This window comes from Mustela putorius, unplaced genomic scaffold, assembly GCF_011764305.1.
Source record: "Mustela putorius furo isolate JIRA1106 unplaced genomic scaffold, ASM1176430v1.1 tig00000281_pilon_pilon_pilon, whole genome shotgun sequence".
Taxonomy (NCBI): Eukaryota; Metazoa; Chordata; class Mammalia; order Carnivora; family Mustelidae; genus Mustela; species Mustela putorius.
The window spans coordinates 29,960,259-29,974,125 of NW_025421343.1; the positions used below are offsets into that span (position 1 = coordinate 29,960,259).

General features: G+C 39.9%; 1 long non-coding RNA gene across 1 annotated transcript; it reads left to right on the forward strand.

Annotated features, from left to right (window-relative positions):
- Window positions 1-5,419: 5,419 nt before the first annotated feature.
- LOC123391776 lies at window positions 5,420-13,710 on the forward strand. Its single transcript, XR_006606512.1, has 4 exons — window positions 5,420-5,464; window positions 12,511-12,553; window positions 13,212-13,266; window positions 13,479-13,710. It is a non-coding gene; the product is annotated as an uncharacterized LOC123391776 (long non-coding RNA).
- Window positions 13,711-13,867: the final 157 nt, after the last annotated feature.

The following is a 13,867-nucleotide window of genomic DNA, read 5'->3' on the forward strand; positions in this document are numbered from 1 at the left end:
TCTTGTCAGTGCTCCAATAAAATCTGTTTTAGACGTGTCACTTGCCAATAGCATATATTTAGATTTTTTTATTTATCCAGTATTAAAAAGGTATAGAAAGGTTGAAAGAATGGGAAAAGATACACTATACAAGTACCAATCAAAAGAAAATCGCTATAGCAATACTAGTATCAGACAAAAGAACTAAAGGCCAAAAGTAGTGTTAGAGATAAAGAGGGTCTTCATAGTGGTACCAGACTTAATTCACCAGGAATAAATAAAACTTACAAATACATAAAGCAAATATTCTTGCTATTCAAAGGAGAAATAAGCAAATCCACAATCATGATGAGAAATTTTACATACTTGTCTTAGTAATTGGTGGACAAAAAGCAGACAAAAGTTTAGGAATAGTATAGATTTGAACATGGAGATGAACAGAATTGACCAAATGGTCATAGAGACATCCCCCCAACCCCAGGCAGAAGAGGAAACTCTGAAGAGACTTTTTTTTTTTTAAAGGTTTATTTCTTTGAGAGCGGAGAGAGAGAGAGAGCGTGCACGCACACACACGCATGTGCAGGGGGAGGGGCAGAAGCAAAGGGAGAGACTCCCAAGCAGACTCCCCACCCAGGACCCTGAGATCCTGACCTGAGCCAAAACTGGAGTCCAGCGCTTAACTGACTGATCCACCAGCTGCCCCCTGATACCTGCAGAATTCTTAAGCACACAGAGAATTTTTTTTTAACTGACCATAAATGGGGAATAAAGTCTTAGAACAATTTAAAGGAGTGAAATTAAAGTATATATTCTGGCCACAGTCCAACTTTGTTAGATAACTGAAAAATCCCCATATGTCTAGAAACTTAAAATGAATTACTGAATAATGCATGGATCAAAGAAATCACCATAGAAATTAGAAAATAGTTGGAACAGAATATAAAAATTCTGTGTGTTCTAACTTACAGAACGAAACTAAAGTAGTATTTAGGAGAAAATATATACTCTCAAATGCCTATATTAGGGAAAAGGGATTAAAAGTGAGTGATCTCGACATTCTCGACATTAAGAAGTTAGGGGAAAAAAACCCAGCAAAATAAATCCAAAGAAAGTAGAATTGTCGATTATATCTCAATAAAATGGGGGCAAAAGAGAAAGGAGAAGTGAGGAAATAAGAAAGACGAAGGGAGAAATGGTTGAAATTGAAAGCAAACATACAGAAAGTTGGCTTTTTGAAATTATTAATTAAAATCGACAAAACATGGGGCGCCTGGGTGGTTCCGTTGATTAAACACATGCCTCAGGCTCAGGTCCTGATCCTGGGGTCCAGGGGTGGAGCCCCACAGTGGGCGGGCGGGGGGGGGGGGGTCTCTGCTCAGCAGGGAGTCTGCTTCTTTCTCTCCCTAAGCCCCTCCCCCCCCATACTCACTCTTTCTCTCAAATAAATACAATCCTTAAAAAAATAAAATAAAATCAACAAATCTCTAACAAGATCAAAGATAAGAGAAAAAAGAAGACTCAAATAACCAATCTCATAAAAACAAGAAGACAGTACTGCATTTGAATAATTTTATGTTAATATATTTGAAAATGTAGATTAAACAGAAAAAATTACTAGGAAATATAACTCACCAAAGAAGATTCAAAATAATTTGAATCTTCCCAAAAACTCTTGGGATGCCTGGGTGGTTGAGCTGGTTAAGCTGCTGTCTTCCGCTCAGGTCATGATCTCAGGGTCCTGGGATCGAGTCCCACATGGGTCTCCTTGCTCAGTGGGGAGCCTGCTTCTCCCTCTGACTGCAGCTCCCCTGCTTGTGATCACTCTCTCTCTGATTTAAAAATAAATAACAAAATATTTTAAAATATGTATAAATTCTCGATAGCACTATGGGACTTCAAATAAATGAAATCTTTGGTCAAAAATCTTCACTCAGGGGTGCCTGGGTGGTTCAGTGGGTTAAGGCCTCTGCCTTCAGCTGGGGTCATGGTCCCGGGGTCCTGATATCGAGCCCCGCATCGGGCTCTCTGCTCAGCAGGGAGCCTGCTTCTCCCTCTCTTTCTCTGTCTGCTTCTCTGCCTACTTGCGATCTCTGTCAAGTAAATACATAAAATCTTAAAAAAAAAAAATCTTCACTCAAAACTCCAAGCTTTGTTGATAAATTGTACCAAATGTTGAAGAATCAAATAGTTTCAATCTTTTATTTTTTAAAGACCTAACCCCCTGAGTCACCTAGGCACCCCTCAAATAGTTTCAATCTTATGCAAACTTAATCAGGCATTTAAAAAAAGAGGAAATATTTTCCAACTCAGGAGTCTAGCCTGACCTTGATACCAAAAGCCTGACAAAGACAGAACAAGAGAGAACAATCACAGGATGGCCTCATTCATGAAAGCAGGGAACAAAAATCCTAAACAAAATATTAGCAGCTGGAATGCAGCAATTAACTCATGAAATGAGTTAATGCCCAATGAGAAAAATGCCCAATTAACTCATGAAAATGTGTTCACAAGTTAATAATTATTAGTAACCGGAGAGATTTAAGTTAAGCAATGGAATACTGTTACCACATACACCAGATTGGCTAAAGGGAAACAGCCTGCCGAAACCACACGTTGGCAGGAAAATGGAGCAGGAAGAACTGCCATTCACCACTGGGGGAGCTATTGACACGGCCACTCCGGAGAAAGCAGTTTAGCACTGTCTCCTAAAGCTTAAGTTACACATACTCTAGAACCCAACCATTCCACTCCTTGGTTGATACTATAGAGCAGGCGTCCTTAAAGTGTGGTCCTTGGTCCAACAGTACCAGCAACAGCTAGAAACATCTTAGAAATGCCAAATTCCTGAGCTTTACTGCAAACTCAATCCATCAGCAACTCTAGGGGTTGGGCTCAGCAGTCTGTGTTTTTACAAACTGTCCAGGTGATTCTGATGTATGTTAAAGCTTAAGAGCCATGGCCATAGAGAAACAAGAATATATATCCATGAAGATACAAGGACATGGATGTTTTTAACTGCATTGTTTATAACAGCCAAACATGGAAAATAAATGTCCATCAATATCGTAATAGATAAATGAGTTATGCAATGACTGATGAACACTACATCTGAAACTAATGATGTACTATATGTTGGCTAATTGAGATTAAATTGAAAAAGAAAAAAGTGAGTTATGCAATGGTTATACCATGCAATGAAGTAATAAAAATGAATCCCCGAGGTACAGAGTAGCGTGGATAACTCAAACATAATGGTGAGTGAATATTCAAGATACGAAGAATACATTTTTTAAAAGATTCTATTTATTTGACAGAAATCGCAAGTAGGCAGAGAGGCAGGGAGACAGGGAGGGAAGTAGGCTCCCCACTGAGCAGGGAGCCCGATGCGGGGCTTGATCCCAGGACCCTGGGATCATGACCTGAGCTGAAGGCAGAGGCTTCATCCACTGAGCCACCCAGATATCCCCAATGAATACATAAACACACAGAGAAAAAAGTGGGGCGCCTGGGTGGCTCAGTTGCTTAAGCGTCTGACTTTGGCTCAGGTCACCATCCAGGGGTCCTGGGATTAAGCCCTGTGTCTGGCTCTCTGCTCAGTGGGAAGCCTGCTTCTCTCTCTCCCTTTGCCCCTTCCCCTGCTTAGAGACTCCTGTCTCTCTCACTCTCTCTCAAATAAATAAATAAAATCCTTTTTAAAACGTGTTTGTCAAACTGTACACACGTGTTCTTTGAACCAAAACTGTACCTCCACCCCTAACCTTAGAACTCCAGGCTGGCATATACTAGTAACCTGCCACGGAAGGAGTGCTCAGCCTATCAAGTATCATTTTTTTTTAATTTTTTTTATAAACATATATTTTTAACCCCAGGGGTACAGGTCTGTGAATCGCCAGGTTTACACACTTCACAGCACTCACCATAGCGCATATCCTCCCCAATGTCCATAACCCCACCCCCCTTCTCCCAACCCCCCTCCCCCCAGCAACCCTCAGTTTGTTTTGTGAGATTAAGAGTCACTTATGGATTGTCTCCCTCCCAATCCCATCTTGTTTCATTTAGTCTTCTCCTACCCCCTTAAAACCCCCCCTGTAGCATCTCCACTTCCTCATATCAGGGAGATCCTATGATAGTTGTCTTTCTTTGCTTGACTTATTTCGTTAAGCACGATACCCTCTAGTTCCATCTACATCATTGCAAGTGGCAAGATTTAATTTCTTTTGATGGCTGCATAGTATTCCATTGTGTATATATACCACATCTTCTTGATCCATTCATCTGTTGGTGGATATTTAGGTTCTTTCCATAGTTTGGCTATTGTGGACATTGCTGCTATAAACATTCGGGTGCACGTGCCCTTTCGGATCACTACGTTTGTATCTTTACAAGTATCATTCTTTATAATCTTTATAGTGACTGCAAAGTCTGTCATCATATGGACATATCATGTGTTTTTTAACCACTTCCTTGATGATGGGCTTACTGAGAATATTACTTTGGCTGCCCCAGTGGGTTGAAAATTCTGTAAGGTGAGATACCATCATTGTCTTTTTCAAAAACAGTGCCTGCTATTCAATAGTTATTTAATTGAATTGATCTTCCAAATTAACATTCCTACAAGAAAAAAATATACCCTGGCCAGTTTTATTCATCTTTAGTATAGCATAAGTTGATTCTTTGGAAATTTTGTTACAGCGAATTAACCATAAAGAATCCAGTTAACTCTGGGTGTAATGACATAATAAATCTTCTAGAAAATGAGACTATGGATTTTGGAGTTGAGTGATCCTCTAAGAACATTTAATTTCCCTAAGTGACATCTCATCTCTGTTTCAATGATATAGCAACTAAGAAATGTGTCAAACTTTGGAGTTAGGAAACCATATATAATCACATTTCCTGAGAGTATCTGTACTTAAAACAGCCTAGCTTTCCTAAATGTACTTGCCTCAGTATTCTAATTCGTGATTGGGAACATATGACTGCAGACCTGGACTTCTAGGGAGTGAATGGTTCCAGAGAAGACGCTTATAGGACAAGATAAGCCCTTTGGAGGGGCTGCTCCTTTGAAATCTTGCCTCCATACTCTCTATGCCAACTTGGCCAACCCAATCCTAGTAGAATGCTAAAGGAGGTCTTCCCTGAGCATTGGCTGCCAAGGCAGAGCCCATGGGCAGCTGCAGGAAGGGGCCTCTGATGGACACATCTCAGAGAAGAGACCCAAGCAGCTCGCACATTGGCTGGGCCCTGTCAGGTTGACCTTGCAATGACCATTGTGATGTCATATGGAGTCACAACCTTGAGGGATAATAGTGTTTGGCTGAGAGGGGCAGGGTGTTGAGAAATGGCACCCATCTGGGGGCTGGCTATACCTCCTCCATCATGTGTCAGCCTTCTACTACTATGTGGTTTCCTCGTTTGGGGGCTTTGGCTGCTCTTCTCTGGGAGACAGAGCAGGGAACAGGTGGCAGCCAAGAGAGCCTCAGAGGTATGTGATGCAACCTTCCCTGGAAATCCACTGCTCCCCGTCCCTGCCTCTGAAGCACTGGAAACGCCTACCTCTTGGGCCAGGGGAGGAACTGGGTGGGGGAAGAGGGGAGTTGAGACAGTGCCTACGGATGTCTTCCTAGAAGTGTCAATCATGCTCAGTCCTGTTCCTTTCGGTTTATTTCAGCAAACCTTGAGCTCCTATTATGTATGGTGGCGCACTAGACATTGAGGAGAAATAAAACCCCAACCCCACCCTCTAGGAACTCTAGGCGAACCTGGGGAGACAGATGGATATATACATAATGAAAGAGAAAATGATAAGAGTTAGTAGATGTATAAATATTGCTGAAGAGGTTGGAGGCAGTCTTTTGAAGCAGGGGGATCTAGAAAATGCCTCTGGGGGAGCTCAGGATTGAATTGTGCTTCAGAAGAAGGGAAGGGCTTTGGACATGGATAGGGTGGATGGAAGACAGTAGGGACAACTTTCCAGTTGGAAGGAATGGATTGGGGGAAAGCAGGGGAAATTGAATAGTGCTGGATATGTTTGAAGAGAGGACACCTATGTGGTTGGAATGTATATTCATTCATTCTATATGCAATGGGAAGATGTCAGGGGGCTCCTGGGTGGCTCAGTTGGTCTGTGACTCTTGATTTAGGCTCAGGTCATAATCTCAGGATTGTGAGATCAAGCCTGGTGACCTGCCTTGCGCTCAGCAGGGAGTCTGGCTCTGTCCCTTCCTCCTTTCTCCCTCCTGTCCCCCTGCTCCACGCTCTCTCTCTCAAATAAATAAGTAAATCTTTTTTTTTTTTAATAAGTACATCTTAAAAAAAAAAGATGTCCAAGTTCTTTTTTTTTTTTTTTAATTTTATTTATTTATTTGACAGAGATCACAAGCAGGCAAAGAGGCAGGGAGAGATAGAGGAGGAAGCATGCTCCCTGCTGAGCAGAGAGCCTGATACGGGGCTCCATCCCAGACCTTGGGGTCATGACCTGAGCTGAAAGCAGAGGCTTAACCCACTGAGCCACACAGGTGCCCCGTCACATTGTTTTTTTAAGAAAGGAAATTTTTATCTTATTTTATTATTTTAAAATGTTAATTGCAGTATAGTTAACATACAGTGTTATATTAGTTGCAGGTGTACAGTATAGTAAGTCAACAATTCCATACATCACTCAGTGCTTATCCAGATAAGTGTACTCTTAATCCCGTGCACCCATCCCCCACCCCAACCTCTCGTAACCATGTTTGTTCTCTGTAGTTAAGAGTCTGTCTTTTGGTTTCTCTATTTTTCCTTTGTTCATTTGTTTTGTTTCTTAAATTCCACATGTGAGTGAAATCACGAGGAATTTGTCTTCCTCTGACCAGCTTATTTCACCTTGCGTTATACTCTCTAGATCCATGCACGCTATTGCAAATGACAAGGTTTTATTCATTTTTTTCAAGATTTCGTTCATTTTTATGACTGAATAATATTCCATTGTGTGTGTATGTGTGTATGTATGTATGTATACATGTACATTTATACATGTGTATATATATATACATATATATATATATATATATATATATATATATATATATACCACATATCCTTTATTTATTCATCTATCAATGGAGTGCTTCCATAATTTGGCTATTGTAAATAATGCTACTCTGGGGACACCTGGGTGGCTTAGTTGGTTAAGTGTCCGCCTTCAGCTCAGGTTATGAATCCGGGGTCCTGGATCAAGCCACACGGCAGGCTCCCTGCTCAGGGGGAGCCTGATTCTCTCTCTCCCTCTGTCCCTCTGCCTCACTCATGCATGCTCTCTCTCAAATGAATAAATAAAATCTTTTAAAAAAATAATGCTGCTATATACATAGTGGTACATATATCCTTTTGAATTAGTGTTTTCAAAGTTTCTGGGTAAATACCTAATAATACAATTACTGGATAATATAATTATATTTTAAAATTTTTTAAATCTTTATTTTAGAGAGAGAGAGAACACGGGTGTGGGGGAGGGGCAGAAGGAGAAGGAGAGAATCTCAAGTAGACTCAGCCCTGAGTGTGGAACCCAATGTGGGGTTTGATCTCATGACTCTGAGATCACGACCTGAGCTGAAATAAAGAGTTGGACACTTAGCTGACTGAGCCACCCAGGCACCTCTCTTCTGCCCATTTCTAATTGGATTATTTGGTTTTGGGGGTGTTGAATTGTGTAATTTCTCTCTATATTTTGGATACTAACTCTTTATCGGATATGTCATTTGCAAATATCTTCTCCCATTCAGTAAGTTGCTATTTAGTTTTGTTGGTTGCTTCCTGTGCTGTGCAGAAGCTTTTTGTTTTGGTGTAGTCCTAACAGTTTATTTCTGCTTTGCTTTCCCTTACCTCAGGAGACATATCTAGAAAAATGTTGCTGTGGCCAACGTCAGAGATCTTACTCCCTGCGCTCTCTTCCAGGATTTTTATGGTTTCAGGTCTCACATAGAGGTCCTTTACCCATTTTGAGTTTATTTTTGTGTATGTTGTAAGAAAATGGTCCAATCTCCTCCTTTTGCATGTAGCTATTCAGTTTTCTCAACACCATTTGTTGAAGAGACTTTTTCCCATCACATATTCTTTCCTCCTTTGTCAAAGATCAATTGACCATATCATCGTGGGTTTATTTCTGAGCTTTCTATTCTGTTCCATTGATCTGTGTGTCTGTTTTTGTGCCAGTACCATACTATTTTGATTGTTATAGCTTTGTAGTAGTATACCTTGAAATCTGGGATTGTGACACCTCCAGATGTGTTGTTTTCCTCCCCCAAGATTGTTTCAGCAGTTTGGGGTCTTTTGTGGTTCTGTACAAATATTATGATTGTTCTACTTCTGTGAAAAATGCCGATGATTTTTTTGGAGGGGATCACATTAATCTGTAGATTGCTTTGGGTAACATGGGTATTTTAACAGTATTTGTTGTTCCAAGCCAGGAGCAAGGACTCTCTTTCCATTTGTGCCATCTTCAGTTTTTTTCATCAGTCTTTTCTAGTTTTCTGAGTACAGGTCTTCTACCTCCTTGTTTACTCTTAGGTTAAGTTTATTTCTAGGTCTTTTATTATTTTTGACGAAGTTGTAAATGGAATTGTTTTCTTAATTTCTCTTTCTATGGCTTCATTATTAGTGTATAGAAATGCAATGAATTTCTGTGTATCGATTTTATATACTGTTACCTTACTGACCCAGGACCACGGTTTGAAAGTGAAACTTTAAAATCACGCCAGTACGTGTCTGTGGCAGTTGTCTGGGTAGCTAAGCCAGTTGGAGACTGTTAAGGAGGTAGTGGGAAGGAGGGAAAGGGAATTCAAGCCGGATGGTAGGAGAGGCGCGGATTCGGTCCTCGGATGTTGACCAGCCGCAACCACCACCCTGTACAAGGCACTCCTTTAGGCTCTATGGATACAGCGGTAAATGGAAGGGACAAAAATCTTTGCCCTCAGGGGGCTATTGTGACAAAAGTTTGGATGTGAAAAGTAAAGCAGAAAGAGAGAAGGGACTGAGTCTGGTTTTTTCCCTGATCGGACCTCAAATACAAGAGTTCATTATAAATATTATCACTGTTTTCCTACAAGGACTATATTCATCTTTGTATTCCCTACGCCTAGTATCCTGCCTGGCATTTAGTAAGTGCTCCCTCCATCTGGTCTTTTAAATGCCATTTTCTAAGGGCACCTGCCTGGCTCAGCCGGTAGAGCATGTGACTCTTGATCTTGGGATTGTAAGTTTGAGCCCCACACTGGGTGTAGAGATTATTTAAAAATAAAATCTTTTTAAAAAAGTCATTTTCTAAATTATGTCAGTCCTTCAAAATAGGGTGCCTGCGTGGCTCAGTTGGTTAAGCAACTGCGTTTGGCTCAGGTCATGATCCTGGAGTTCACGGATCGAGTCCCGCATCAGGCTCCCAGCTCCACAGGGAGTCTGCTTCTCCCTCTGATCTTCCCCCTCTCTTGCTCTCTCTCACTGTCTCTATCTCAAATAAATAAATAAAATCTTTAAAGATTTTTTAAAATTCATTTATTTGACAGACAGAGATCACAAGTAGGCAGAGAGGCAGGCAGAGGGAGAGAAAGAGGAGAAGCAGGCTCCCCATAGAGCAGAGAGCCCAATGCGGGCCTCGATTCCAGGATCCTGAGATCATGACTTGAGCCAAAGGCAGAGAGGCTTAACCCACTGAGCCACCCAGGCGCCCATAAATAAAATCTTTAAAAAAAAAAAAAAAAAAAAAAAACCTCAAAATAAAATGGACTTATCCAAAAAAAAGGGGGGGGGGTTTCTATATTGACCTTTTATCTAAAAATCTCGATAAATTTGCTTATCAATCCTGAAAATGGATTGGTAGATGCTTTTCCAAAAGCATATTGTGATTCCCTACACAGTCCCATTGTCTGCATATGATAACTTTATTTCTTCCTTTCTAATCCTATGACTTCTATTTCTTTTCCTTGCTTTATTGCATGGAGTAGGATTCCCAGTACTGTGTTCAGTAGATAGTGGGGATTTTTATCTTTATGTAGACGAAGGTTTTCTTTAATTCACCATTTATGAGTAATGTTTGCTGTGTGGTTTTTGTAAATGCTATTTAGCAGATGAAGAAAGCTCCCTTTTACTTCTGGTTGCTAAGAATTTTAGCATGAATGGGTGTTGAATTTTATCAAGCACTTTTTCTGCCTCTACTTAGCTGTTCATACGATTTTTCTTGTTTATTCTATTAAAGTGCTGAATTACAATGAATTTTTAAAGTATTAAACCAACTGTGATTCCTGAAACAAATATGTTTGTGACACTGTTCATGATCCTTTTTATATATTGTTGGATCAAATTTGCCGATATTAAGTTTAGGAATTTTGCATCTGTTTCCATGAAAGAGCCTGGCCTGTGAGTTTTCCTTTCTAGTAATGTCGTGATCAGATTGTAGAATCAAGGTTAATTCAGCCTCCTAAAGTAAAGGGAGAAGTAACTTTTCTTTTCTACCTCATTAGCATAACCAAGGCATTCCTATCACTCAGGAAATTCCCACAGAGTTTTTGAATCTCTGTGTCAGGAGTCTGGGACAAACACCAGATGTGTTCTTTATTATAAGACCACATAGACACACACACATATAGACACACACACACAAACACACACAGTGGAGGGGGGATTGAAAAATTGGCTGATATCAATATATTTGTGGATGCTGATAAATCCCAACTTTCTTGAGGCAGGCTGGAAACTTAGGCAGGGTTTCTATTTTCAATCATTTTTTAAAAAATTATATTATTTATTTTAAAAATATTTATTTATTTGACAGAGAGAGAGAGGGAACACAAGCAGAGGGAGTGGGAGAGGGAGAGGCAGGCTTCCACATGAGCAGGGAGCCAGATGTGGGGCTTGATCCCAGGACCCTGGGATCATGACCTGAGCAGAAGTCAGACGCTTGACGACTGAACCACCTAGGTACCCCTAAGCATCCAACTCTTGATCTCAGCTTAGGTCTTGATATTGATCTTTATCTTGATCTTAGGTCATGAGGTCAAGCTCTCCATTGGGCCCAGTATGGAGCCAACTAAAAGAAAAAATACAACTGATTTTTGTGTGTTGATACTGCATTCTGTAACTTTGCTAAATTCATTTATTAGTTCTAATTGGGTTTGTGTGTGTGTGTGTGCGCGCACGCGCGTGTGTATTCTTTGCGATTTTCTGTAAATAAGATTATGTCGTCTGTGAATAGAGATATTGTTTAACTTTTCCTTTCCAAAGGAAAGGATGGCTTTTACTTTTCTTACCTAATTGCTCTGGTTGGAGTTTCTAGCACAATGTTAAAGAAAAGTAGTGAAATTGAGCATCCTTGTCTGTTCACTACCCTAAAAGAAAAGCTCTCAGGCTTTCACTATTGAGAAACTATCGATGAAAAACTATCGGTTTTTCATTAATACCCCTTACTAAATTGAGGAAATTCCCTTCTATCCCTAGTTTGTTAAGTGTTTTTATTTTTTTAATTAAATCATGAATAGGGGTTGGATTTTGGCAATCCTTTTTCTCCGTCAGTTGAGATAATTGTCCAGTTTTTCCCCGTTGTTGTTATTGATGTGGTGTATCACATTGATTGACTTTCTTATGTTGAACCACCATTCTTGGGAGAATTTTTGCTTTTAACACTTTTATTCAACATTGTTTAGCTAAAACATCTGGCAATACAATGAATATTATGTAGGCTTTTATAATACACTCTCTGAGAATGATGTCATGATTCAAAAGGGAGAAATAAAAATTGTTTTATTTGAAATGGTAACAAATATAATTCTACCTTTAAAGTGACTTGGAACATGCTTGCAAAAAACTCAGGAGTTTATGTTACTGATCAGGAAATTCTGACCTAAAGGATAAAATAAAAATTCCATCATTTGGCAAAATCTGGCTTCCACTTCTATTTTCAGCTTTTGTCTTAGCAAATGTGCACCTGACACTCATGACATTATAATCTTCTTGAGGATGTTGCTTTTGACTTGGAATGCTCTTTTTTCACCTAAAAACTTTCTGCTGATTCTTCAGACTCCAGTACAAATGGCCACTTCTTGAGTAACTTTTCCCATCTCTCCTAGGCAGTGAATCCCTGTCCTTTTATTCTCTAACACTTATATTTCTGTTATATATTTATTTATTAATATATCGATAAATTTTTATTTATTAATATATTTAGATGTTTCTGTTCTATATTTATTTACATAGGATTTATGTGTTCTATATTTGCCACACTGTATTATAACTTAGCTGTTTAGACATCTGTTTTCCCCATTAATGTGAATTCCCAGAATACAGGGGTCATATTTATCTTTGTAGTCCTAGCACCCAAGCTAATGCCTAGAACTTACTAAGCACTCATTAAATGATCTATGAATACATGAATGGGATGCCAGTTGTGCTGTGGTTATGGACACCAACTGGATCAATATTTGTGTCTGTAAGAGGAAATGTGCTCTTGATTCTCTAACCCAGAACATTTTCTGATTTTATTTTTTTCTCTTTGTGCCTCTCTAGGCTTCAAAGCATCATAAACTGAAAGATATCCAGAAACTCACAGGTCAGAAAGATCCTATCCTTTATTTTTCAGCTCAAGGCTAATGACAAACCAACTGTGGGTCTGCTTTAAGACTCCAGACTTTAATAAGAGGTTGAGGGAGGGAATTTGAAAAAGATTATGTAAATGAAAGAAATGTGCTTATTCTTTCTAGCATCTCCAAAGACGCTAGATTCTTTTCAGCAGCTTCCAGAGAGCTGTAAACGGATTGATAATTCTTCCTATGCTTCCTTTCCCCCATGCTTTCTTGCCTAATTTTCCTTTTGTGTAGAACTCAAAGTATCAGGAAAGAAATTCGGTGAGATTAATGTTTGGTGCAGGAAGTTCCGATAACTTTTTCCCCTGTCATAGGCACTGGATAGACTCCTTTGGGGGGGAAAAATATCTGTTATGTTTAGTTCCCCTACTCCATCTCCCTACTCGCATGATTGTTCCTGCTCTTTCCAACAGCTTCATCTACTCCATGGCGAAGGCAGCATAGTAGAGTTCAAAATATAAAAACTTGAGCCCTGGGTTAAGTCTGAGCTCTACCACTAATTAACTTAATGATCCTAGGCATGATTTCACCTTTGTTTTCTTATCTGTAAAACAAGGGGGTGGAACAAGGTAGAGGTGGTATCAACAATTAGGGTGCTAAAAGCTTCTTTATCTCTGCTCCCAGCTTTCCAGTGGGAAGAAAATCTTAGGATGAGCTGCTCCGAAGCTAATGGGACACAGTGAGTAGAGTTGACCTTCACTATCTATTCCTCCTCTCTTCAGCTTACTCTACTGATAAACTCTGTAGTAATTAAGAGAAAGGTACCTAGTACTGTTTTACTTCCCTCACAATGATAGCTGTTCCTTTTCTAAGTTAAGTCACTATTCTTATTGGTTTCCTTACTAGTACTTTAATATCACTTCAGTGACATTGACCTACTCTTGTGTCCAGCTTTTCAGGTCTCCCTATGGGATGGGCCCAGGAGTATGTACTCTGGTCAATGGAGAGAAGTCTTCAACAGATCTTCCAACATCTGGAATGTGCAAGGTCAGGGAAGGTCGTTTCTGGGAGGAGGTTGGGTGGTGGAAGTTTTTGTTTTTGTCTTAAGTAAACTCTACTTGAATTGAATTCTCGAGATCAAGAGTTGCATGCTTTACCAACCGAGCTAGCCAGATGCCCCAAAGGTGGAAGAACTTTTAAGAGGGAGGGAGGAAGAGACCCAAGAAGGGAGGTGGGAAAGAGGGAAAGAGGGAGGGAAAAAGAGAGGGAAAAGAGAGATTGTTAGTTGGTTGCTTATTTACTTAGTTTGGGCAGTGGGGACAAATTCTGGGTCCAAAGGT